A 25480-nucleotide genomic window follows, 5' to 3' on the forward strand; every position below is an offset into this window, starting at 1 on the left:
CAGTAGCCTTTGCAAATCTCCCCGCCAGGATATTGGTCCCCCTCGAGTTCAAGTGCAACCCGTCCTTTCTGTACAGGTCGCACCTTCCCTAAAAGAGGTCCCAATGATCCAGAAACTTGAATCCATACCCACTGCACCAGTCCCTCATCACGTGGAATGTTGCGGAGATTGAGAAGATCCAAAAGCATGTCAGACCGGCCTTGCTGGACTTCTCCATGAGCTCCTTGCCCTGTTTATCTCCTTTAAACTTCCCCCCTCTCACCTGAAAGAAATCCCCTCAGTCTTTGACACTGCAGGGAAAATAATCCAAATCCATCCAAAATCTCCTTATAACTAATACCCTCTGATGCAAGGAGTACTCTTGTAAACCTCTTCTGCACCGTCTCCAAAGCCTTACTGTAATTGGATGACCATTCTCCACACAATACTCAATACACAATTCTCCACACAACACACAATACGGACTAAAGTAATATACAGATTCAATATGATTTCCCGCTCTTATACTACTTGCTCTGACTGATAAAGGGCAGCAAACCCTATGAATTATTTACCACTCTTCCTACTTGTGTTGCTACCTTCAGGGAGCTGTGGACATTGACCCCAAGATCCCTCTGGGCATCCATGCTGTTAAGAAATGTCCCATTAACTATATGCTTTCCGCTTACATTTGAGTGCTCAAGGGCCAAACTTAAGATTTGTTGAGATTAAATTTGATCTGCTATTTCTCCACTCATATACATAATTGATCTATATCTTGAATTTAATTGAATACATTTATATTCGCCAAGTATGTATACGTACAAGTAATTTGCCTTGGTGCTTTGCTCGCAAGTAACAACACGATATACAGTAGACAATTAAAAATAAAACATTATAATTTAAACATGTAAAGATTGAAATAAAATACCAGAGCACAAGGAGGCTAGACACTTTTGGCTGTTGAGTAGAGCTACTGCTTGTGGGGAAAAAAGCTGATTTTATGTCTGGCTGTGTTGGCTTTGACAGTCCGGAGTCACCTTCCAGAGGGAAGTGCTTCAAATAGTTTGTGGCCAGGGTGAGAGGGGTCAGAGATGATCTTACCCACTCTCTTCCTGGACCTTGCAGTGTACAGTTTGTCGATGGGGTGAAGGTTGCAGCTAACAATCTTCTCGGCTGATCGAACGATGCGCTGCAGCCTCCGGATGTCATGCTTGGTGGCTGAGCCAAACCAGACCATGATGGAGAAGATGAGGACAGACTCTACGATGGCAGTATAAAATTGGACCATCATTGCCTGTGACAGTTTGTGTTTTCTCAGCTGCTGCTGTAAATACGCTTTTCTAAAGCTTACCCCCCTAGTCTAGTTCGGTAAATAACACTGACTCAAGCACTGGACCAACTAAACTTTATTTTTAGAATGAACAGCAAATTCCCCTGTACGATACGTAAAACAACCATGGGTTCGTTCCGTGTCTCTGCCTGGCCAAGCCCTTCAGCCTCGTGCAATCAGACACTGCCCAAAAGGTCACACAGTCCCAAGTGCCCTTCCAGAATATCGACACCGATCTAAAATGGGGCTACCTTTTATAGGTGAACGAACCTTGAGGGGCCAAACTACATAGGGGTGGTCCCCTTACAATCCAATCAAACATATTAATGACAGCAATACATTATTGACAGTTCCCCAATCCAATTACAGAGCATCTAAAACAATGTTTATTGCAGAAGCTTCTGGAAGGAAACTAATTCACTGAATAATGCAACATTCACCCTGGAACTCAAAACAATTCTGCCAGGGCTTAACACTTTGGTCAATCGACAAACAGCAAGGTAACTGTCTTGCAACATTATTCACATTATTTACAATTATTTTGCAGCAATCCAATCAAACTCATGCATTTACAATACTTTGGAGGTCCTCAGCAAGAATCTCATACATACTGACAATTGAAGAGATACTTATACATTTCTTATCTGAAACACTGATCTGGGACCTCTTATATTGAAATACAGACTTGGCCAAAAATGCCTTGTAATGCATGAATCCTCTACTTTATTTTGGTTCTATTCCGGCTCCATTTTGGCCAGGATTTACATTCCACCCTTTTATCATATGATAACCTATCATTGATAATAACTTGTGTACAATGGTGACTGTTCCATTCTAACAAACATTTTAATAACATGATGCTGATGGATTTTCCCAGAATTTCATCAAGCTTCTCGAGTTTTCATGAGCATAGCTTCATAGAAACATAGAAACATAGAAAATAGGTGCAGGAGTAGGCCATTCGGCCCTTCGAGCCTGCACCGCCATTCAGTATGATCATGGCTGATCATCCAACTCAGTATCCTGTACCTGCTTTCTCTCCATACCCCCTGATCCCTTTAGCCACAAGGGCCACATCTAACTCCCTCTTAAATATAGCCAATGAACTGGCCTCAACTACATTCTGTGGCAGAGAATTCCAGTGATTCACCACTCTGTGTAAAAAATGTTTTTCTCATCTCAGTCCTAAAAGATTTCCCCTTTATCCTTTAACTGTGACCCCTTGTTCTGGAAGCCCTGACATCCCAGGAATTAGTCTGGTGAACCTTCTCTGTACTCCCTCTATGGCAAGAATGCCCTTCCTCAGATTAGGAGACCAAAACTGTACGCAATACTCCAGGTGTGGTCTCACCAAGACCCTGTACCACTGTAGTAGAACCTCCCTGCTCCTATACTCAAATCCTTTTGCTATGAATGCTAACATACCATTCGCCTTCTTCACTGCCTGCTGCACCTGCATGCCTACTTTTAATGACTGGTGTACCATGACACCCAGGTCTTGTTGCATCTCCCCTTTTCCTAATCAGCCACCATTCAGGTAAAAGTCTACTTGCCTGTTTTTGCCACCAAGGTGGATAACCTCACATTTATCCACATTATACTGCATCTGCCATGCATTTGCCCACTCACCCAGCCTATCCAAGTCATCTTGCAGCCACCTAGCATCCTCCTCACAGCTAATACTGCCCCCCAGCTTCGTGTCATCTGCATATTAGGATATTCAATTCCCTCGTCCAAATCATTAATATATATTGTAAATAGCTGGGGTCTTAGCACTGAGCTTTGCGGAACCCCACTAGTCACTGCCTGCCAATCTGAAAAGGACCCGTTAACTCCTACTCTTTGCTTCCTGTCTGCCAGCCAGTTCTCTATCCACATCAATACTGAACCCCAATACCATGCGCATTAAGTTTGTATACTAATCTCTTATGTGGGACCTTGTCGAAAGCCTTCTGAAAGTCCAGATATAACACACCCACTGGTTCTCCCTTATCCAAAGTCCCAAAGACAATGACTTTGGGACTTTAAACTGTGTTGAGTATTTGTTATTTATTCTATGTTATGACTGCAAGCTAAACCATTTTGTTGCACTGAAAAGTGCAATGATAATAAATTGAATCCAATCCAATCCAAACCAATCCAATCCACTATACTAATTACATCCTCGAAAAATTCTATAAGATTCGTCAGACATTATTTACCTTTCATAAATCCATGCTTACTTTGTCTAATGATTTCACCACTTTCCAAATGTGCTGCTATCACATCTTTAACAACTGATTAGCAGTTTACCCACTACCGATGTTAGACTAACTGGTATGTAATTCCCCGTTTTCTCTCTCCCTCCCTTTTTAAAAAGTGGGGTTACATTAGCTACCCTCCAATCCTCAGGAAGTACTCTAGAATCTAAAGAGTTTTGAAAAATTATCACTAATGCATCCACTATTTCTGGGGCTACTTCCTTAAGTACTCTGGGATGCAGCCTATCTGGCCCTGGGGATTTATCGGCCTTTAATCCATTCAATTTACCTAACACCGCTTCCCGGCTAACCTGGATTTCACTCAGTTCTTCCATCTCTTTTGACCCCCGGTCCCCTGCTATTTCCGGCAGATTAATGAAGTCTTCGTTAGTGAAGACAGAACCAAAGTAGTTATTCAATTGGTCTGCCATGTCCTTGTTCCCCATGATCAATTCACCTGTTTCTGACTGCAAGGGACCTACATTTGTTTTAACTAATCTTTTTCTCTTCACATATCTATAAACACAGTTGCAGTTAGTTTTTATGTTTCCTGCCAGTTTTCTTTCATAATCTATTTTCCCTTTCCTAATTAAGCCCTTTGTCCTCCTCTGCTGGACTCTGAATTTCTCCCAGTCCTCTGGTAGGCTGCTTTTTCTGGCTAATTTGTATGCTTCATCTTTTGTTTTGATACTATCCCTGATTTCCCTTGTTATCCACGGATGCACTACCTTCCCTAATTTATTATTTTGCCAAACTGGGATGAACAATTGTTGTAGTTCATCCATGCAGCCTTTAAATGCCTTCCATTGCACCGTCAACCCTTTAAGAATCAATTGCCAGTCTATCTTGGCCAATTCACGTCTCATACCCTCAAAGTTACCTTTGTTTAAGTTCAGAACCCTTGTTTCTGAATTAACTATGTCACTCTCCATCCTAACGAAGAACTCAACCATATGGTCACTCTTGCCCAAGGGGCCACGCACAACAATACTGCTAACTAACCCTTCCTCATTACTCAATACCCAGTTTAGGATAGCCTGCTCTCTCGTTGGTTCCTCTACATGTTGGTTTAGAAACTATCTCGCTTACATTCCAAGAAATCCTCTTCCTCAGCACCCCTGCCAATTTGATTCACCCAATCTATATGTAGATTGAAGTCACCCATTATAACTGTTTTACCTTTGTTGCACGCATTTCTAATTTCCTGTTTGATGCTATCCCCAACTCCACTACTACTGTTAGGTGGCCTGTACACAACTCCCACTAGCGTTTTCTGCCCCTTAGTGTTTCGCAGCTCTACCCATATTGATTCCACATCCTCCAAGCTAATGTCCTTCCTTTCTATTGCGTTAATCTCCTCTCTAACCAGCAATGCTACCCAACCTCCTTTTCCTTTCTGTCTATCCCTCCTGAATATTGAATATCCCTGGATATTCAGCTCCCAGCCTTGGTCACCCTGGAGCCATGTCTCCGTGATCCCTGCTATATAATAGTCATTAATAGCTATCTGCACATTCAACTCATTCACTTTATTACGAATGCTCCTTGCATTGAGACACAAAGCCTTCAGGCTTGTTTTTACAACACTCTTACCCCTTATACAATCATGTTGAAAAATGGCCCTTTTTGATTTTTACACTGGATTTGTCTGCCTACCACAATTACTTTTCACCTTGCTACCTATTGCTTCTACCCTAATTTTACACTCCTCTCTCTCCCTGCTCACACATTTAAGAAACCCACCACCTCTTATTCTCTGTTTATTATCTTTTTCTTCTTTCCCCCCTCCATGCTAGGTCTGAGTGCTTCCCTTCTCTGACTCCTGCCTCACACACTGTCTACTAGCTTTCGCTATTTGAGTCCCTCCCCCCAAACGTTCTAGTTTAAAGCCTCCCCAGTAGCCTTTGCAAATCTCCCCGCCAGGATATTGGTCCCCCTCGGGTTCAAGTGCAACCCATCCTTTTTGTACAGGTCACACCTTCCCCAAAAGAGGTTCCAATGATCCTGAAACTTGAATCCCTGCCCACTGCACCAGTCCTTCAGCCACGCATTTATCCTCCACCTCGCTCCATTCCTACTCTCACTGTCGTGTGACACAGGCAGTAATCCTGAGATTGTTACCTTTGCGGTCCTTTTCTTTAACTCTCTTCCTAACTCCCAAAATTCTCCTTTCAGGACCTCTTCCCTATTTCTACCTATGTCATTGGTACCTATATGTACCATGACCTCGGGCTCCTCTCCCTCCCATTTCAGGATATCTTGGACACGTTCAGACACATCCCAGACCCTGGCACCAGGGAGGCAAACTACCATCCGGGTCTCCAGACTGCGTCCACAGAATCGCCTGTCTGACCCCCTAACTATAGAGTCCCCTATTACTACTGCCTTCCTCTTCTTTTCCTTTCCCCTCCGAGCAACAGGGCCTGTCTCTGTACCGGAGGCCCGGCCGCTGTCGCTACCCACAGGTAGGCTGTCTCCCCCAACAGTACTCAAACAGGAGTACTTATTGCCAAGGTGTACAGCCACTGGGGTACTCTCTAGTCCCTGCCTCTGCCCCTTGCCCCTCCCAACTGTGACCCACTTGTCTGTCTCCCGTGGTCTTGGAGTGACCACCTCTCTGTAACTCCTCTCTATGACCTCCTCACTCTCCCTGACCACACGGAGGTCATCGAGCTGCTGCTCCAGGTTGCTAATATGGTGCCTTAGGCGCCTCATCTCGACACACCTGGCGCAGATGTGGACGTCTGGACGGCTATCAGACTCCATGACCTCCCACATCTGACATCCAGAACAGTAAACTGCCCTGGCCCTCATTCTCCCCCCTTATCCTGGCTACAATACAAAGTACAATACAATATAAAGTACAATACAATACAATACAATACAAACTGCTGGAAGAAATCAGCAGGGATCTGACTCCCAATCAGCTGCTTCCTCTAGTCCGCTTCCACCAATCAGCGGCTTCCTCAAGCCCACTTGTTTTGAACTGTGAAATGCGAATGGAACGTTACAGATTTGGGTACTCCTCCCTCACCAATGGTTCCTGGGCCTCTGTGGAAACAAGCCCCGTGATTGGGTATTATACTCACTGCCCGGACGCCGCTCCTCCCTCACCAACAGTTCCTGGGCCTTCATGATTCCTGTCTGATGAGTCTTCACCTCCCGAATATCGTGGGCACAAATCTCCTCCATCCGTGTTGCTAATTCATCTGGGCTTGATCCGTAGTAGAGTATGAAGTTCCTAAAAGAACCCGGTATAATGCAAGTTAGCAGTCCATACTTCCACTGATACTCCTACAGTGGTGATGTACCCACATTTTTTTTCTTTCTACACTCATAATAAGGCCTCTCTCTATACACTTCTCCTACTCTATAATATAATTATTTTAACACTACGATCAAAGCTAGAATGTGGTCAGTTATCTCTGCGTGAAAATGCTTTATTTCCAATGTACTTTTAATGAAGGTTTCTCATGAATTTCAGCTGGGTTCAGTCCAGATTTCCCTACAAGTGTGACTTATTTAAAATACCATGGGAAATAGTTTAATCCAGCCAAATTCAGTCAGCCTTTAATTTAACTACTTTAGGTTTCAGGGTATGATTACCCCCTTTACAAATCCAACAGCTTGCGGTCGATAAGCACAATCAATTGCTGTGGAATTCCCAGCTGTTTTTATAATTTTCATCAATTTGTTATAATATTTTGTGGATAATTGTTCAAACTAAATCAGATAGGGACGCCAAATCTTGGGACAATTTCCTTTAACTCCTTGATAATATTAGCCGCTTTATTATCAAGGGTTGGATACATTTTGATCCACCGGTCAAATGCATCGACTCTGACAACAAGTACACACTCCCCTGGTACTTCCTTTAACTCAAAATAACTCTCTTTCTAGTATGTTGAACAGACTCACAGACAATAGGGGTTCTTTCTTATTATTAGTTTCCTCCTGCCACTGAGTAACTTTCTGGATTAATTAATGATTTGGACAAGGGAATTGAATGCAACATCAAGTTTGCAGATGACACGAAGCTGGGGGCAGTGTTAGCTGTGAGGAGGATGCTAGGAGGCTGCAAGGTGACTTGGATAGGCTGGGTGAGTGGGCAAATGCATGGCAGATGCAGTATAATGTGGATAAATGTGAGGTTAGACTATTATCTGAATGGTGGCCGATTAGGAAAAGGGGAGGTGTAACTAGACCAGGGTGTCATGGTACACCAGTCATTGAAAGTAGGCATGCAGGTGCAGCAGGCAGTGAAGAAAGCGAATGGTATGTTAGCATTCATAGCAAACGGATTTGAGTATAGGAGCAGGGAGGTTCTACTGCAGTTGTACTGGGTCTTGGTGAGACCACACCTGGAGTATTGCGCACAGTTTTGGTCTCCTAATCAGAGGAAAGACATTCTTGCCGTAGAGGGAGTACAGAGAGGGTTCACCAGGCTGATTCCTGGGATGTCAGGACTTTCATATGAAGAAAGACTGGATAGACTCGGTTTGTACTCGCTAGAATTTAGAGGATTGAGGGGGAATCTTATAGAAACTTACAAAATTCTTAAGGGGTTGGACAGGCTAGATGCAGGAAGATTGTTCAGGACTGAGATGAAAAAAAAAATTTCACTCAGAGAGTGGTGAATCTCTGGAATTCTCTGCCACAGAAGGTGGTTGAGGCCAGTTCATTGGCTATATTTAAGAGGGAGTTAGATGTGGCCCTTGTGGCTAAAGGGATCAGTGGGTATGGAGAGAAGGCAGGTACAGGATACTGAGCTGGATGATCAGCCATGATCATATTGAATGGTGGTACAGGCTCGAAGGGCCGAATGGCCTACTCCTGCACCTATTTTCTATGTTTCTATGTTTCTATGGATGGTTAGTATGTACCTCTCCGAGGGGAACTCGTCATTTACACTTTCAGTCTACCTCATCATTTTACACCACCACCTTACGTTCCCAGGGCATTTTATTCACTGTTAAATCCACACCGTAATTTCTGATATCTGCTTGGGTCTGTCCTTTCCTTGATGGTCTCTAAAAGTCCCGTTCCATCTCCAACTGTTTTTCTAAGGGTGAGACAAGAAAAGATACCGGGTCAATAATCAAATTTCCAATTCTTTTTTAACCAAATCCCATAAGCTATTTTCAAATACCATATTTTAATTCTTCTTATACACTACTGTGGTCATGGATCACATCCCACACTTTAAAGGATCTAATTTATAACTGGTCAAATTATTCATAGTAGCTAGCATTTTAGGCGCAAAGTGGGTGTCACCGAGTCACAGAGTAATATTCATTCTTAGGTTCCTATATCTTAATTTTCTAATTGCCCATTCAGACAAAGTATTTCAGTGATGGTTTTCTTTCAAGTTGGAGCTTGCCTCAATGGTCTTTAAAGGCTTTCTGTTCTTCTTCTAGTTCCTTGAGACTTAGTTCTTTTTTTTTCTTTACTGTTGTCAAATATTGGGTTCTTGTGTTTATAGGGTTGGGCACTTGGGTGTGTGTAGATAGATTTTCTTCTTCTTCTTGATGTTAAATTTGCAAGAGGAGGAATACTACTGTGAAGAGCAACCTTTCCTGTCGTTTGGCATTTCCCAGATGGTAACTGTTGTTGGTGGCCTCTGATCTTAGATATTGAAGGGACAGGACAGTGCTACTTCTTTCTGGGGAGCTACTTTGTATGGAATTGATGGTTAAGGGGCTGTCCCGCTAACGCAACTTTGCAGCGACTGTCTTCAACCTTCAAGCTCGAGGGCACTCGCCTGAAAAACCTCGAGCTGGATCGACCGTCAGCAATGAAACCGCAAGCTGGATCGATCGTCTGCACACACACACACACACAAACACACAAACACATCGCAAAGGCGGGGGCCAGGGAAAGCAGGGGAGTGCAGTCTGAAATTCACACCCGCGATGAACAGGAAGCTAAAAGACTGCTGGCACAGTTACGGTAAGTCCTTTAGAGAGCACGGGGGAGAGAAGGGGAGAGAGGGGGAAAGAAGGGGAGAGAAGGGGGGAGAAGGGAGAGAAGGAGTGGGGACACTTTTAAAAAGCCAGACAACTTTTAATAAATTTTAGCGGGCATTTAACATTACCGGTCGGTTAACTTACCTTTTTTTCTCAACGAGCTTTACCTTCGACTACCTTAGATTATCTTTGATTGCCTTCGATTACCTATGATAGCATTACAACCTACTACGACCTACCTCGACTAAGCCTACGAGTAAAAAAATATTGATTTTTTCCATGGCAACCTTTTTTTACTCGCGGGCATTTTTCAGCTTGTTGAAACGCCGCGACTTAGCTGAGGCCACAAGTATGCAAGGACTACTCTCGAGCATGAAGGAGAGTTACAAAGACCTCCTAGGGCCACTTGTCGACCATGCTGCGAGCATGAGTCGAGAGCAAACTCTTCTAAACTCGCGAATTAGGTCGCCGCAGTGGGACAGGCACTTTACATATACTACCTGAGCTGTGTCTTCTGCCTGTTCTTGAGGGTTCACATGCTCTTTTACCTCACTCCCCAGATGATGGCATATTTAGGTAACACCGTCCTGAAGGCGCAACAACTCAACAATAATTTATTATTCACATTTGTTTGGGTCTGCCACAATAACGGCTCCTGTTTCTCATTCCTATACCTCCTGCCCTCGCCGATTTCTTCTCATCCTTCCCTCGTTTCAATCTAATTCCCTTTAAGTTCTTCTTCTTCTAACACCAGCTACTTTGTCTCCTTTCTTACTTTCTTTATTGCTCCTTGAATTCTCCTCCACCCTGCTATATTCTGTCGTCTGGATGGGCACTCTTTATTCTAATTACCTAATTGTTTACAATTATTACAAGCTCCCGAGATTAGTGTTCTTTGCTTTCAGGTGTTTCTCTGGGCAGTTATAGAATTGCTTACGGTTTTCCCCTACATGATCTTCAGTTTTCACTATAATGGTACACCCAATTCTTTCATTTTGGTAAATTACTTGAGTGGGTCCAACTGTAGGGGTCATGTTACTATGTCCATAAATTCTGGACTGGTTGGTGTGTCATGATTGTGAGATTGGGTTTATTTGCGAAAAAGGTGTTTGTCTTCTTGGTTCCTGACATTCTGGCCAGCTCTCTCATTGTTCTCTTGGACCCCAGAAGTCTCCTGAATTTATAGACCTCCTATAATCCCTGGGATCTTGAATGTTTCTATATCCTCTAGGATCCCGAATGTCCCCATGATCCTGCAAGTTCCTTTCTTGACCCCTTCTTTCCACTCGCTCCCTTGTTGGACAGGCTCGGCTCCGATGTCCCATTCCCCCACAAATATAACATTGATTGGGTAATGTTGTTGGAATTCTTTTACCACTTGGTTCCAGTGGAATTGGTTCTAAAATAGGAGTATAATTGTAATAATGATCTGGGTAGTCTGGGACTAATTTCTCCCATTCCATTCTTTGCTAACATTTGAGGACTCCATGGTCCTGAACCAGAGCTTGGTCCCTCCTTCTTAACCATATATTCAGTTCTTCCAGTTACAGGATGATCTTCCTGTTTTCTACCATCCTTCCAGTGATATGTCACAGCTCTGGCCATTTGACTGGCGTGGTTCTCAGACCAGTCTATGTTATTGGTTCTAATTGATTCTGCTACCGTAGTGGGGAGGCAATTCAATAAGATGGCACAGTACTGTGGGCAATTTACTCCATTTTGATAATTTAAGTCACCTGATTGATCCATATATAATCTTGAGAATCGTTCAAAAATTAATCTGCTCCCTCTCCCTTTTTTGGTTTTATCTCCAGGATTTTTGTTAAATCACTTGGCCTCTGAAGGATGTTTGCAAGGGCTGTTAAAACAGCCTTTTCTCTTGCACTATTATCCACTATTATGTTTGCCAATGCTTCATGTGTCGGGTGTCCCAAGGATGCTAAAAATCTGGTGTATTCTGTTGGAGTAATTATTTGTTGTATTGTTGCCCATAGGTCTTGGGAGTCTGCATGATATACACGCATTGTAGTTCTTAAGTAATCTACAAAGGAAGCAGGTGACTTCTTTCTATCAGGGATTTTGTTTAACACTGCTAATATTTCATGGGGCTTCCAGGGAGTATGGACATCTACGGTGCGGGGATTATTTACACCCACTGCACTGGTCGAATCAAAAGCAGGATTAAGCACTTTCCTTACTCGAAATTGTTTATGGGATATTTGTTTTGATTTTGTACTTTCTGTCACATCAAAATCTATTTCGGTATCTCCAATTATTGTCTCACCCTCAGATGAATCTTCCACCTCACTAGGGGGTTCATGGTACCTTCTGAATGATTCATTCCTCTTTCTCACTACTCATCTAATTTGTCTAGGTCGAGGCTCGCAGAAATATATTGGGGGCTGCACTATGTCTTTCATACCTTCCTTCTCTTTAAATACCAGGGCTAACCTCTTCGTTCTACTCCTGGTCTATCTATTAATAGTGGAGTGGATAAGGTTAAAGAATTTGGTGCCCTAGTTGCTGCTATTTGTAGAGCATGCTCTAACGTGGAGTCTGCAGGTGGTGTTATAGGTTCTGCTGGCTCTGGATATTTATTATGGGCACAAGTCATACGAGGTGTAAGCGAAGCCTGGCGAACGCAAGAGGAACATGGTAGGAGCTGCAAATTTCTATTAGTTTTAACATTTATCCAATCTTCCAAATATTCGTCTTCTTCCCCCTCGAAGTCAATAATTAGAGATCATCGGTTCTCTAAACTTTAAATTTACAGGGACGAGTTTCCTTTCTGGAGATCTACCTCTTCCCTTTTACTTGTGCTTTCTTACACATCTACCCATGTCCTCCCTGCTGCCTGGAGGTCGGTTTACTTCACCTTCTTACATTTTAATTGTGGGGGTTGTAGGGCCTTTTCAAAATTTTAATATTAATTTTTTTCCGGTTATTATACTGTAATTGAGGAAGTTTCTTTGGTTTGTTGTGAGTGTTAAGCTTTGTTCTGATATTCCAAGTATTATTAATTTTGTGTCTGGGTCCAGTTTTGTATTAATAACTTCTGAAGTTATTTCAAAAATATCTGTCCAGAAATGTTTAAGTTTTATACAGTTTGCAAACGTATGTGTTAAATTAGCCTCTAAATGTAGACATTTATCACAAATAGGAGAGATTTGTGGGAAGATTCTATTTAGTTTTATTTTAGAGAAGTGTAGTCTATGTAAGACCTTGAATTGTATTAAAATATGTCTGGCATTTAATGAACATTGATGTATTTGTTGTAAACTTTCGTCCCACATATCTTTCGTGATAGGATGACCTATTTCATTTTCCCATTTGTATCTATATGGTTCGGTCGGTGGTACCTCGTTATTTAGTAGGGTGTTATAAATATAAGCTATTAGTTTTTCAGTATTAGGATGCTTGTTCAGACATTCATCAAGAATTTCTGATTCCCTATTCCTGTAAACTTGTGTATTAGATTTAACATAATCTCTAATTTGTAGATATCTGAAGAAATTATTTGAGTGCAGTATAATATTTCCTCCATAATCCTGTCAATTCCTTCGCTACCTCACTTTTGCAATATTGCCAAATGATTTGTTCGATATACTTTATTTCTTTTACTGTACTAAGGCCTCCCGTCGGCCATAATTGGCCCCCTAATTTATTATTTAGTGCTCCCGAAGAGTCTCTTAATTTATCTGCTTTTTGTGGGAATTCATTGCATTTTAATAGTAAGATTAAACGAGAACTTACTGTAAAAGGACTTGTTCCAACACACAAAGTCTCTTACCAAGTATCTTTATTTAGTCACTACACACATTATGCTCTAGCTGTCCGTGGTCATCACTGGGACTAGAGAGCGAGCTAGAGGCGGGGAAGCTACAATTATACAGGAGACAATGGGGCGTGGTTAGTAGTGGTGAGGTCACTATGTTAAAGGAGCATGCACTGATCTACATCCTTTCTCTTGGAAACAAAGCGACCACGGCTCATACGCTAGAGGCAAACCAGAAACAGTTGGAAAACATTATGAAGCAGACTACTCGCCCACTCCGTACCGGACAGGCGGCTTGACCAAACGCCCAGAGCGGGTGCGCAACCCGCCTTCCCCTTCCACCGCAGGAGCAACAGGAACGGGGGCAGGGACAGAGATAGGGAAACCGGGAGACGAAAGCCCAGGGGGAGGAGGAGAACAAGGCGAAGGAACGGGATCCACAGCAGGTGAAGGAGGAGAAGGGGGACCGTGTGGGCTGGGCACCATGAGCTGAGAGGGAAGGGTCCGTGGCATGCGAGGAGTGACAGGGGCAGGAGTAGTCGCAGGCGGCGGTGAATGGACTGGCGGCGGGGGCTGGACAGGTGGCGGGGAATGAACAGGCGGCGAAAACGGGACCGCGGGAGGCGGAGAAGGCTCGTTGACTAGTAGCAGGTGCTGGCGTGTCCGACGGTACACGGTGCCCTCGTAATTAACCAGGTAGGACCGGGGAGAGTCGGCATTGCCAACGACAACGGCCAGCCGGTGATGACCGGAGGTGGACATCATCCGAACAACCTGGCCTGGGAACAGACGGGGAAGTAGTCGGGAAGATTTATCAAAGGAGCGCTTTTGGATGACCTGTTTCTCGATGATGCGCTCCTTGACAGCGGCAGGGCTGCGGACAGCGGGCGTTAGAGATTGCTGAGAAACCGGGAGAGGGGGTCTAGTGGTGCGGGACATGAGGCGCTGGGCAGGCGAACCAAGTGCGGGGTCCCGGGAAATGTTGCGGAGGTTGAGGAGGGCAAGATAGAAGTCCGAATGGGACAGACGGCAATGTTCCAGCAGCTCCTTGGCACTGCGGACAGCGCGCTCCGCAAGGCCGTTGCTTTGCGGGTACTCGGGGCTGCTGGTGATGTGGCGAAAGTTCCATAGGGCGGCGAAAGCGGCGAACTCTGCGCTGGAAAACTGTCCGCCGTTGTCGGATTGGAGAGTCACCGGGGAACCAAAGGTAGAAAAAGTGGCGGCGAAGCTTCCCGATGACGGCAACAGACGTGAGGGAAGGCAGCTGGTCCACCTCGAACCAGCTGGAGTAGGAGTCCACCAGGACCAGGAAGTGTTTGCCACGCCATTCGAAAATGTCAGTGGCGACAGCCATCCACGGCAGCTCGGGAGCCGGCTGCTGCATGAGAGGTTGGCGTCGTTGATGAGGCAGTAGGCTGTTGCAGGCAGCACAGGCGGAGACCCTGTCACGAATCTCCGGAATCATGCCAGGCCAGAAAAACTGAGCTTGGGCCCGGGACAAAGTGGCCTCCACCCCGGGGTGACCGCTGTGTGCAGTTTGGTAGTAGTGGTCACGCAGAGCGTCCGGCACCACGACCTTGTGACCCTTCACCACCACGCCGCTGTGCAGCACCAATTCGTCCCGAACCAGGAAGTAGGGCACGGCACCGGCCGGTAGGGAAGAGCGTCGGTCAGGCCAGCCACGGCGGATGACGCCCGCAAGCTGTTGTAGGGCAGGATCAGCGGCAGTGTGTTCGACCAGGGACTGCATCTGCCAAGAGGGAACAATGTTAACGTTCAGTACCATCAGGTCAGGCGATTCGTATGGATGGCGGGCAACGGAAGGGAGCGGCGCACGGGACAATGTGTCGGCCACGAACATTTCCTTGCCCTTGCGGTACACAATGTTGAATGTGAATCGTTGGAGCTGCAGCATCATTCGCTGCAACCGCGAGGAGGCCGCATGGATAGGCTTGTTCAAGATAGAGACCAGCGGCTGGTGGTCCGTTTCAATGGTGAAAGTGTTGCCCAGAATGTAGTCTTTGAATTTGGAGCATGCGAAAACCACGGCAAGGAGCTCCTTCTCGATCTGAGCGTAGCGCTGCTCAGCAGGGGTCATGGTGCGAGAGGCATAGGAAACAGGCAGCTGCCGATCGTCCTCCAGCTGCAGGCAGGCAGCACCGAGTCCGAACCGAGATGCATCGCAGGTGAGGACGATAGGCCTGTTCAGGTCAAAATACGTTAAAGTCGGGGTGCGAGCGAGCCTGGACTTCAGGGCTACGAATGCCGACTGGTGATGCGGTAGCCAGACCCAGGCATTGTCCTTTTTGATTAGCTCCCTCAGAGGGGCACTCAGTTCGCTGAGGTCGGGTATGAACTTACCCAGGTAGTTGACCATGCTCAGAAAGCGCTGCAGGCCGGGCACGTCGGTGGGAGCAGGCATTTTGGTGACCGCAGCAGTCTTCTGGGGGTCTGGCTTTAGTCCCCTGGCCGTGAAAACGTGGCCCACGTACGTGACCTCCTGAACGCGGAACCGACACTTCTTCGGGTTGAGCTTGAGATTGATCTCACGAGCCCGGTCCAGGACTTGGCGTAGGTGCAGGTCGTGCTCAGCGACGTCCTTCCCGTATACCAAAATGTCATCAACAATAATAGCACATGGCAACCCGGCAAACAGCTGTTCCATGGTCCGCTGGAAAACCTCACTTGCTGAGTTGATCCCGAAGGGCATGCGAAGAAAACGAAACCTGCCGAAAGGTGTGCTGAAGGTGGTTAAAAAAGACGAACGTTCATCCAGAGGGATCTGCCAAAAGGAGCTCTTGGCATCTAAGACCGAGAAGACAGTGGCAGGACCAACCTGTGCAGCGACGTCCTCCACCGTCCGCATGGGGTAGTGCGGGCGTTGGATAGCAAGGTTCAGGTCCTTCGGGTTGATGCAGATCCTGATCTCGCTGGCGTCTTTCTTGGCAGCAACGACCATGGTGGAGACCCACAGGGTGGGTGCGCTCACCTCCTTAAGGATGCCAGTGGAAACCATATCACGAAGTGTGGACTCCACGCGGCCCTTCATGGCAAAAGACACACGGTGGGCCGGTCTAACGACCGGGTCGACCCCCGGGTCAACAACGATTTTATAGGCACAGGGCAGTTTGCCCAGAATGTCATCGAAACGGTCAGGATACTCTATCAGGGGGTCCATGGGGGCCTGCACCAGGTGGACATCGCGGTGAAAAGAGACCAAACCCAAGTCCTGGCATGCACGGGCGCCCAGCAGGGTGACGTTATCAGAGTCCAACAGGAGAAAAGTGAGGGGCCGAGAGGTCTTGAGAACAGTGCAGATAACAGTGGCCTTCCCCACTGCGACCAGAACACCTCCCCCATAGGCATGAAGGCGGGAGCTATCGGGAAGCACTCTCTCACCCAACCTTATCTGTTTGAAGAGGCGAACAGACATAATGTTTGCAAACGCACCAGTATCGACCTTGGCCGAGAAGGAGTGTCCATTCACAGTAACATGTATGGAGGGATCCGTTATTGGGGCAGGTGCACCCAGGAGCGAAAACACAGTCGGATCACCATGGGAGGAAATCGTATCTGAATCAAGGAGTTCGCGCTGGTACTGGGAACCAGGCGCGCTATCAGTGTCCGCAAGAATGTTTAGACTCCTTCTAGGAGCAGGGACCGGTTTCCCACGAGAACGGCAGACTGAAGAAAAATGGTTAAGTTTCCCGCAGGAGTTGCAAGTTTTACCCAGCACCGGGCAAACGTTGTTCTGGTGCGAGGAGAAATTACAATTTGGGCAACGACGAGGGGTGACCTTAGCGGGAGAGGAGGGGGTGAACGGGCGAGGCGGGCTATTGATCCGCCGGCGGCCAACGGTACCGGTGAAGTTGATGTCCTGGGACTGTGGGTGAGAAACGGAGCCGACAGCAGAGGCCATACGAGCAGAATGCATGGCATCCTTTAGCGTGAGGTCGGGTTTCATTAGGAGATCTTCGCGCAGCTTTGAGTTTAGGAGACCGTAGACCAGGACGTCCCTGATCAATTCGTCAGTTGTAATAGCTTCGAGGCGGCACCTCCGAGCCAAATGTCGCAAAGAGGCAATGTAAGCGTCAATGTGCTCACCGGGAACCTGACGTCTTGAGAAAAACTTGAAGCGCTCAATGATGTTATTTGTGGGAATGTCACATAGGGCAGTAAATTTGGCCATGAGACATACCGGGTCATGGCGGTCTTCCGGAGGGACGAATTCGAACGCCGCATAATGTTCCATAGCCTCCGGACCAGCCAGGTTGAGGAGTAGGTGAGCCTGTACCACAGGAGATACACCAGGATGAGCGATAGCGATGTAATGTTCATAGTCGCGCTGGAAGACAGTCCAGCGGTGCACGATGTCCGCGTCAAAAACGAGCTTGTCAGGACGACGGCACGAGTTAGCCATAGTAAAATGTAAAGGTGGGGAAACAACTGGGAGAAACAAATAATAAAATAAAACCGATAAACAGGAGCCGCAAGTCTACCGCGCTGACACCATGTAAAAGGACTTGTTCCAACACACAAAGTCTCTTACCAAGTATCTTTATTTAGTCACTACACACATTATGCTCTAGCTGTCCGTGGTCATCACTGGGACTAGAGAGCTAGCTAGAGGCGGGGAAGCTACAATTATACAGGAGACAATGGGGCGTGGTTAGTAGTGGTGAGGTCACTATGTTAAAGGAGCATGCACTGATCTACACTTACCAGTTTGAAGTTTGATCTGTATTTTATGAGGAGTTACGATGAGGGATTACGTGAAGAACCCCGCCACAACGCATGCGTGTCATTCTTCAAAGCAGCGGTGTGAAATCACAGATAACTGTAATGACTAAACATAGTAAGATTAGAGAAGAGATACCAGTTAAGTATATGATCAAGGGTGGGAGCGGAGGGCACGTAATCCCGTCATCGTAACTCCTCATAAAATACAGATCAAACTTCAAACTGGTAAGTTCTCGTTTAATCTTACTATTTTACTTCGGAGTCACGTGAGTGACTACGTGAAGATTTTAAAGCTCTGTGATTTCATGCCGTGGAAACGAGTCCATGCATCACGTCTGCCTTGATGACTGTAGGAGGAATTGTGTTAACATAATTTGGACATGAATTCGACATTGAAATCATAAAATTTATTAACACAAATTTATAACCCCTTTTTATGGGTTTAAATTAATTTACAGAACTTAAATTTGTTTCTGCAAACGTTCCAGGTTTCATTACTGGTTTATTGTAAAATAATTGGAATGTTTTTTCCCCCAGACTATCCTGCTGCCTTGAGGATTTGGTCCATTGGTACATCCAACTGTATCGCTGCCGATGTAGCTGCAGCCCTGGTGGAAGGAGATTTAAAAATATTAGTATCCACCCCAGCCTGTGTTAGCACCTGTTTCAGCCATCTTGAGATGGTCTGGACCGTCACTCTTTTGTGTGGTTGCTAGTGGCTGACCAAAAAGTGCCTTCTCATTGCCTCTTAGGATTTTCGTTTTCTCCATGTATAACGACAGATGTCTTACTATACACAGACGGTCATCTGTTGGGTATGACCTAAATTGTATATTGAGGCCTGCTGATCCCTGTCTGTTCTGCTTACTAATTCATAGATGTGAAACGTAATATTTTCTGTTGAGGAAGTCATGTTGTCCAGTCTTAGTTTATGCAGTGACTGTACCCTCTGTGCCGTGACCAATGCCATTAGTATGACTGTTTTTAATGTCAGTCTGTGTAGGGACAGAGCTGTTGCTGGAGACCAATTCCTGAGCATCTTCAGGATAATACTTACATCCCATATTTGGGAGTACCTGGTTCTTGGGGGATTAGTATTAAAAATTCCCCTCATAAGTTTTGTTACCAGTGGGTGAGTCCCAACAGAGCAATGCTCTGTCCCCTGCCATAGGTAAGTCGATAGGGCACTTCTGGCGCAGTTGATGGCATTGTAACTGAGCCCCTCATCATAGTGGAGGCCTGCCAGATATTCCAGAACAGACTGGATGTTCATGTCTCTGTAGGTGATGTTGTTTTTATGGCAGTGCATCGCCCACTTCCTGATATAGACCAGATACTGTTTTTTGGTTGACTGTCTTTGAGCCGCCGAGATCATGTTCACTGTTCGGTCCGTCAGTCCCAGTTGTAGTAGAGGTGTTTTTAAAACTCTACAAATTAATAAGTTCAAATGTTTATGGCATGGGTGGCTAGCCCTTGTTACGGGATGTAGCAATAAATCTGGTCTATGTGGGATGGTGATACATGGTTCTAATACCATGTTTAATACCACTGGGAACCATGGTTGAGTAGGCCAATCGGGTACTACCAATACCAGACGCAGAGTCTTGTTGTATTTTCCTTAATACCCAACTGATGAGGCAAGAAGGAGGGAATGCGTGAATAAACAAGCCCCCCCCCCCCCCCCCCAATGCAGCGAAAATGCATCTGTCGCCGCTGCCCCAAGGTCTGGTTCCCATGAAACATAATTTGATAACTGGTGGTTAAGTCTGGATGCGAATAGATCGATATCTGGTGTTCCATATTTTGCTGTAATATCAGCAAATACTTTTTTATTCAACATCCATTCGGTGTTTTCATTAAATTTGCGTGACCTGGTGTCTGCCACTAAATTTAGTCTTCCTGGAAGGTAAGTGGCTGATATCCAAATATCTCTCTGCATACACCATTGCCAAATTGTATTAGCCAGATTATCACATGATGTCGATTTGTTTCCACCCATGTGGTTAATGTATGCTACCACGGTGGTATTGTCTATCTGTAGTCTAACATGCTGGTGATATGATCCAGTACAATATGACTTTAGGCCATGGAATGCACCCAATATTTCCAGGTAGTTTATGCCCAGTGTGAGTAATAATGATGCCTCCTGAGCAGTCCATTTATCTCCACAGCTGGTGATGGTATTGGTGGCTCCCCACCCAAGTGCACTGGCATCAGTTTGTAGTACCATGGAAGGGTTACTGACAATGATTGGATTGGAACAAAGCCAGATGTTATCTATCCACCATTTTATTCCATTTTAGCTTGATTGGTAGTTTCATAGGTCTGTCAAAGTGACCTGCATTAATTTAGAGTGCTTGTATTTTTGCTCTCTGTAAGTTTTGGTAATGTAGAGGTCTAAATTGTGTGGCTGGAAAGGCAGCCACCATTTGCCAATTACTTTTGCTACCAATCTGATGGATGGTTTGCTGATGTCAATGAGGTTATGCAAGCCTAAATTAATTCTCTAGCTTTCCCTTAGGCAGAGTCACCGACATGTGAACTGAGTCAATGGTGAAACCCCCAAATAGTCCATAGTAGTGGAAGGCGTTAGTTTAGATTTAACTGGATGGATAATAAATCCCAGTTTTTCAAATAACTGTTTTGTGGCTGTTACAGTTTGTTTGGCCAATTCCAAAGTTTTGCCCACAATGAGTATGTCATCTAAATATGCCATGACCATGTGTTTACGTTTCCGTAGAAACGCTAGGGCTGGTTTCAAATTTTTTGTGAACAGCCTGGGGCTGATGACCCATTTGGCAGTGCTTTATACTGCCAGAGTTGCCCATCCAGTTGAATTTTAAGTAACATCTGTGGTCACCTCGTATAGGCACTGAATAGTAAGCATCTTTTAACTCGATGCTGGCCATGAAGTAACCTTTGGAAATTAATTGTTCAGCAGTAACAAAGATATCCATTTTGTCAGATCTATGGTGATGCGACAACCACCATCTTTTTTGTTTTTGATAAATATATTGGACACGAATTCTAATGGTTCGTGTTGAGTTTTCTCAATTACACCTTTTATGTAAAGCCGCTCCAGTTCAGCATGCGCTTCTGATTTTTCTTTACCGGAAAGTGCGAACATTCGGTTCGGTATATGTTGAGCTGGAGGGCTGTACTTGTGTATAAACTCTATTGTATATCCCTGGATACTGCTTAAGATGTAAGTATCGGTTGTTAACATGCTCCATGCATTCAGAAAAGAGTGTAGTCTCCTCCCAACCTCCATGCTCCCTGTATTTTGTAGGGAACCAGACCCACCTACCTCCATAGTTGCCAGTGGCAGGTTTACTTCTTTTTGTAGGTTCTTCGCTGCTGTTGTTGCGCTGGTGTCTGCATTTTTGGTTTGGTTGGCGTTGGAGGTCCCCACATCTTCCAAGAAGGCCGGCCTGGGCCATGGCCTAAAAAGACTCATGTTTTGAATACCGGGCCTTCGAGCTTTCACCAGTTCTGCTGGTGGGTGCGTAGGGGTGCTGTCTTTGGCTGTAGTGTTTGTTGGAGTCCATTTTATTAGTCCAGTAGGTTCTCTTGTTCCTGCACCCCTTGCACACTTGTCTTTCCTTCTGCGGACCCCTCTTCCAGGTCAGCCCAGAACTGACCTGCAGTGCTCCCCTCTGATGAGGTAGAAGCACTGTGCAGCCCTTCAAGAGGTACTGCTGTGGGTTTATCATAGGGCCCACAGTGACCCGACTCCATCTCCCGGAGCCTGTCACATTGGAGCAAATGCTCCACACGCCGCTCCATCCGGCTCCAGCGCTCTCTGAGTCCACGACCTTGTTTGTTTTTGTGTCTAGCCTTTCCGCTCGGCTGCGTGGATCTGGCCGGTACGGAGGCGACATCGGGCACAGCTGATCCCACTATCGGTGATCCGAGTGCCGCTGGCTGCTGCTGGCTGCCCGCTGCTCTGCGGTCCTCCCTCACCAGCTTTGTCCTTACTGCCCTGCCGTGGAGTGGATCTGGCCGGTGCGGAGGCGACATCGGGCACAGCTGATCCCATCTAGTCCACCAGCTTTGTCGCAGCCCGTTGGTTTCTCCACCTGTAATTAGCATGGTAAAAACACAAAAAAGACCGCAGCTCTTACCTGCAGGTCCAGGTTAAAATTGTCGCTACGGGGGAACGTCGTTCCACATCGTCTCCTGCCGTTTTCGACTTGTCCAAAAAGTCTACGGCCCCATTTGAATAGTCTCCCGCCCGGCCGTGGTGTTCTGGCCGGCGCAGGACCAAAAGTCGGCACAGCTGATCCCTTACGGTGCTTGTGCCTTCAGCTGCTGCTGGCTCCCGCAACTTCGCGGTCCTCCCCAGCCAGCTTTACTCGCAGCACTTGTGGACACTATTTTGTCCAGCTTCCCCCCCTGTGTAAAAACAGCGTGGGGACAAAAACTACCGCAGAGTAATTCACTTACCTGCAGGTCGCGGTTTCAAACTTACCGCTGTGGGGGACGCTCCAGCCCGCCTGTCATTTCGCAAGCGTGAAAGCGATATGACACGCATGCGTCGTGGCGGGGTTCTTCACGTAGTCACTCACGTGACTCCGAAGTAAAATTGCAATGGGCTCCCAGCGTCCTCCGTCATATCCTGCTCCAGGCTATTTCCCATATTTAAGAACAATGGAAACAAAACTCCTAAGCCACTCACACCTCTTCACAATTCACACTTCCCTCTCAATCTCCAAGCCGATCAAGCTTGCACCCGAACAATGGCTAACAGCTCCGAAGCGCTAGCAGTCTCGCACCTCTTTCAATAAAATCGCACAATCACTCCATTCAATCTACTATCCAAGTTCTTCTCCTGTTTCGCACAAGTCCACACAATTTCAACTTTACAATTTCCACAATCCTCAGTCATCTAAGGATCAAGGTGCTCCAGGGAATAATCAAACACAGTCAATCACAATCAAATACGTTCCCACAGCCTTTCCTATACCCCGAGCAACCTCAATCTAAACACATGCAAATTAGCTCCAAACTCGCAATCAAAATCGTACACAGACAAGAAACCACACAGCTTATTATTATCATCCACAAACACATTCCTATATAAATCACAAGCATTTGTCTAATATCGCATCCGTTAACTGTGCAGTTCCAAAAGCAAATCACAGTATTTTTTTAAACCCTCCTCATGGTGTTCTCGGTCAACGGAACAATCCCCTTGATACAGAAACCACCGCAGGTTTGATGCTTGTCTCTGCCTGGCCAAGCCCTTCAGCCTCATGCAATCAGACACTGCCCAAAAGGTCATGCAGTCCCAAGCGCCCTTCCAGAAGATCGACACCTATCTAAAATGGGTCTACATTTCATAGGTCCACAAACCTTGAGGAGCCGAACTACATAGGGGTGGTCCCCTTACAATCCAATCAAACATATTAATTACATCAATACATTATTGACAGTTCCCCAATCCAATTACAGAGCATCTAAAACAATGTTTCTTGCAGAAGCTCCTGGAAGGAAACAAATTCACTGAATATTGCAACATTTACCCTGGAACTCAAAACAATTTTGTCAGGGCTTTACACTTTGGCCAATCAACTAACTGTCTTGCAACATTATTTATATTATTTACAATTATTTTGCAGCAATCCAATCAAACTTGTGCATTTACAATACTTTGGAGGCCCTCTGCAAGAATCTCATACATACTGACAATTGAAGAGATACTTATACATTTCTTCTCTGAAACACTGATCTGGGACCTAGACTTCCTGGCACCAGCCAGCAACCTGTAGCTTCTTATACTGAAATACAGACTTGGCCAAAAAGGCTCTGCTTTATTTTGGTTCTATTCTGGCTCCATTTTGGCCAAGATTTACACCACAGGAAGTACATCCTCTGTTGGGCGTTTTTGACTGCGGAGTCAATGGTGGCCTCCCATTTAAGCTCCCTGGAAATGATGGGTCCAAGGAACTTAAATGACTCCACAGATGTGACTGTGGTGTTGTTGATGGTGCGTGGGGAGAGGGGAGGGTGAGCTCTCCTAAAGTCTACAATCAATTCCACCATCTTAAGGGCATTGAGCTCCAGGTTGTTGTGATGGCACCAGGACACCAGCTGTGTCACTTCCTGTCTGTAGGCAAATTCCTTCCCATCCTGGATCAGTTCAATCAGGGTTGTGTCATCCACCAACTTGAGAAGCTTGACAGAGAAGTCTGTGGAGGTGCAGTCATTGGTGTAGATAGAGTAATGGAGAGGGGAGAGTACACAGCCTGGCGTTGCTCCTATTCTGAGGGTCTGCAGGTCCGATAAGAGCTTTGCCAGCCTCACATGCTGCTTCCTGTCCGTCAGGAAGTTGATGATCTACTGACAGAGGGGTTCAGGCACAGGGAACTGGGATAGCTTGGAGTGCAGTATCTCTGGTACAATGGTGTTGGATGCAGAGCTAAAATCCACAAACAAAATCCTTGCATCCCTGGCAGTCTAGGTGCTGGAAGATGAAGTGCAGGCCTAGGTAAACTGAATCAAACACTGATCTATTTGACCGGTATGCAAACTGCAGGGGGTCCAGCAGTTTGTGATATTTTTCAGGTGGGCCAACACAAGTCTTTCAAGGGTGCATCCTTTGTCAACCTTTCTCACTGTCTCCAACTCGACCAATTTTTGGTTCACCTGCAAACTTACTAATTAAATCTATCTATGTTTTCATCAACGTCATTGATATATATCACAAAGAACAGACGTCCCAATACCAATTCCTGCAGAACATCACTGGTCAAAGAACTCTAGCCAGAATCATACCCTTCCCATCAACAAATTTCCTGCCTCCCTTTTGAAGCGCTATCTGTCTCAGCTACTTGTGGTGATATTATTGGAAGCAGAATGTTGCCCATTCTTTTCTCTCCTCTGATTACACTTTGTGTGGTCCAAAACAGATTGTCTTTTCTTAATGTTTTTTCTCACATTTAAAAAGAAAATCATCACGTTTTTTATGTTTAATGCTCCCAGCCATGTGCCACAGCAAATAACTAATCATAGTGCCAGTGCATTCTGCTCCCTGCTGTGGTGGACTGCGCCTGTGAGTCAATGATGTTGCCATATAAACTTCTAGCACTTTTAATCAGTGCAAACGGTATCTGGTGGCAAAAATCATACTGCATTGGAATTACTCGATGTGTAATTACACCTTTTTGACTGACACTTCTTAGGCACTTGATCAAATATCTATTTCGGTCAGCTTGCAACAAACACTCAGCTTTGTTGCAAGATGAAAAAAAGAGAATTAGCTCGAAGGCCAAGCATTTTACAACTGTCCAATCTTTCTTTCTATTGCTTTCCATGAAATAGAAAATTGGGTGGTGTGTAAGTGATAGGTGATTTGTTGATATCTGTTCTTTCATCAGATGAAAACACCTTCCTCTCTTGTCCTCATGGGGGATTTATTTTCCTATTACCCGCATTTAATATTTTC

The 25480-nt window shown here is 45.6% G+C and overlaps 1 long non-coding RNA gene across 1 annotated transcript; it reads right to left on the bottom strand.

Moving 5' to 3' along the window:
- Positions 1-1863: 1863 nt before the first annotated feature.
- LOC116974002 lies at positions 1864-23823 on the bottom strand. The gene is made up of 3 exons (XR_004412244.1): positions 23778-23823; positions 23385-23388; positions 1864-1976 (listed from the first exon to the last, which is right to left on the bottom strand). It is a non-coding gene; the product is annotated as an uncharacterized LOC116974002 (long non-coding RNA).
- Between the last annotated feature and the right edge of the window lie 1657 nt (positions 23824-25480).

Source organism: Amblyraja radiata, chromosome 6 (genome assembly GCF_010909765.2).
Source record: "Amblyraja radiata isolate CabotCenter1 chromosome 6, sAmbRad1.1.pri, whole genome shotgun sequence".
NCBI lineage: Eukaryota > Metazoa > Chordata > Chondrichthyes > Rajiformes > Rajidae > Amblyraja > Amblyraja radiata.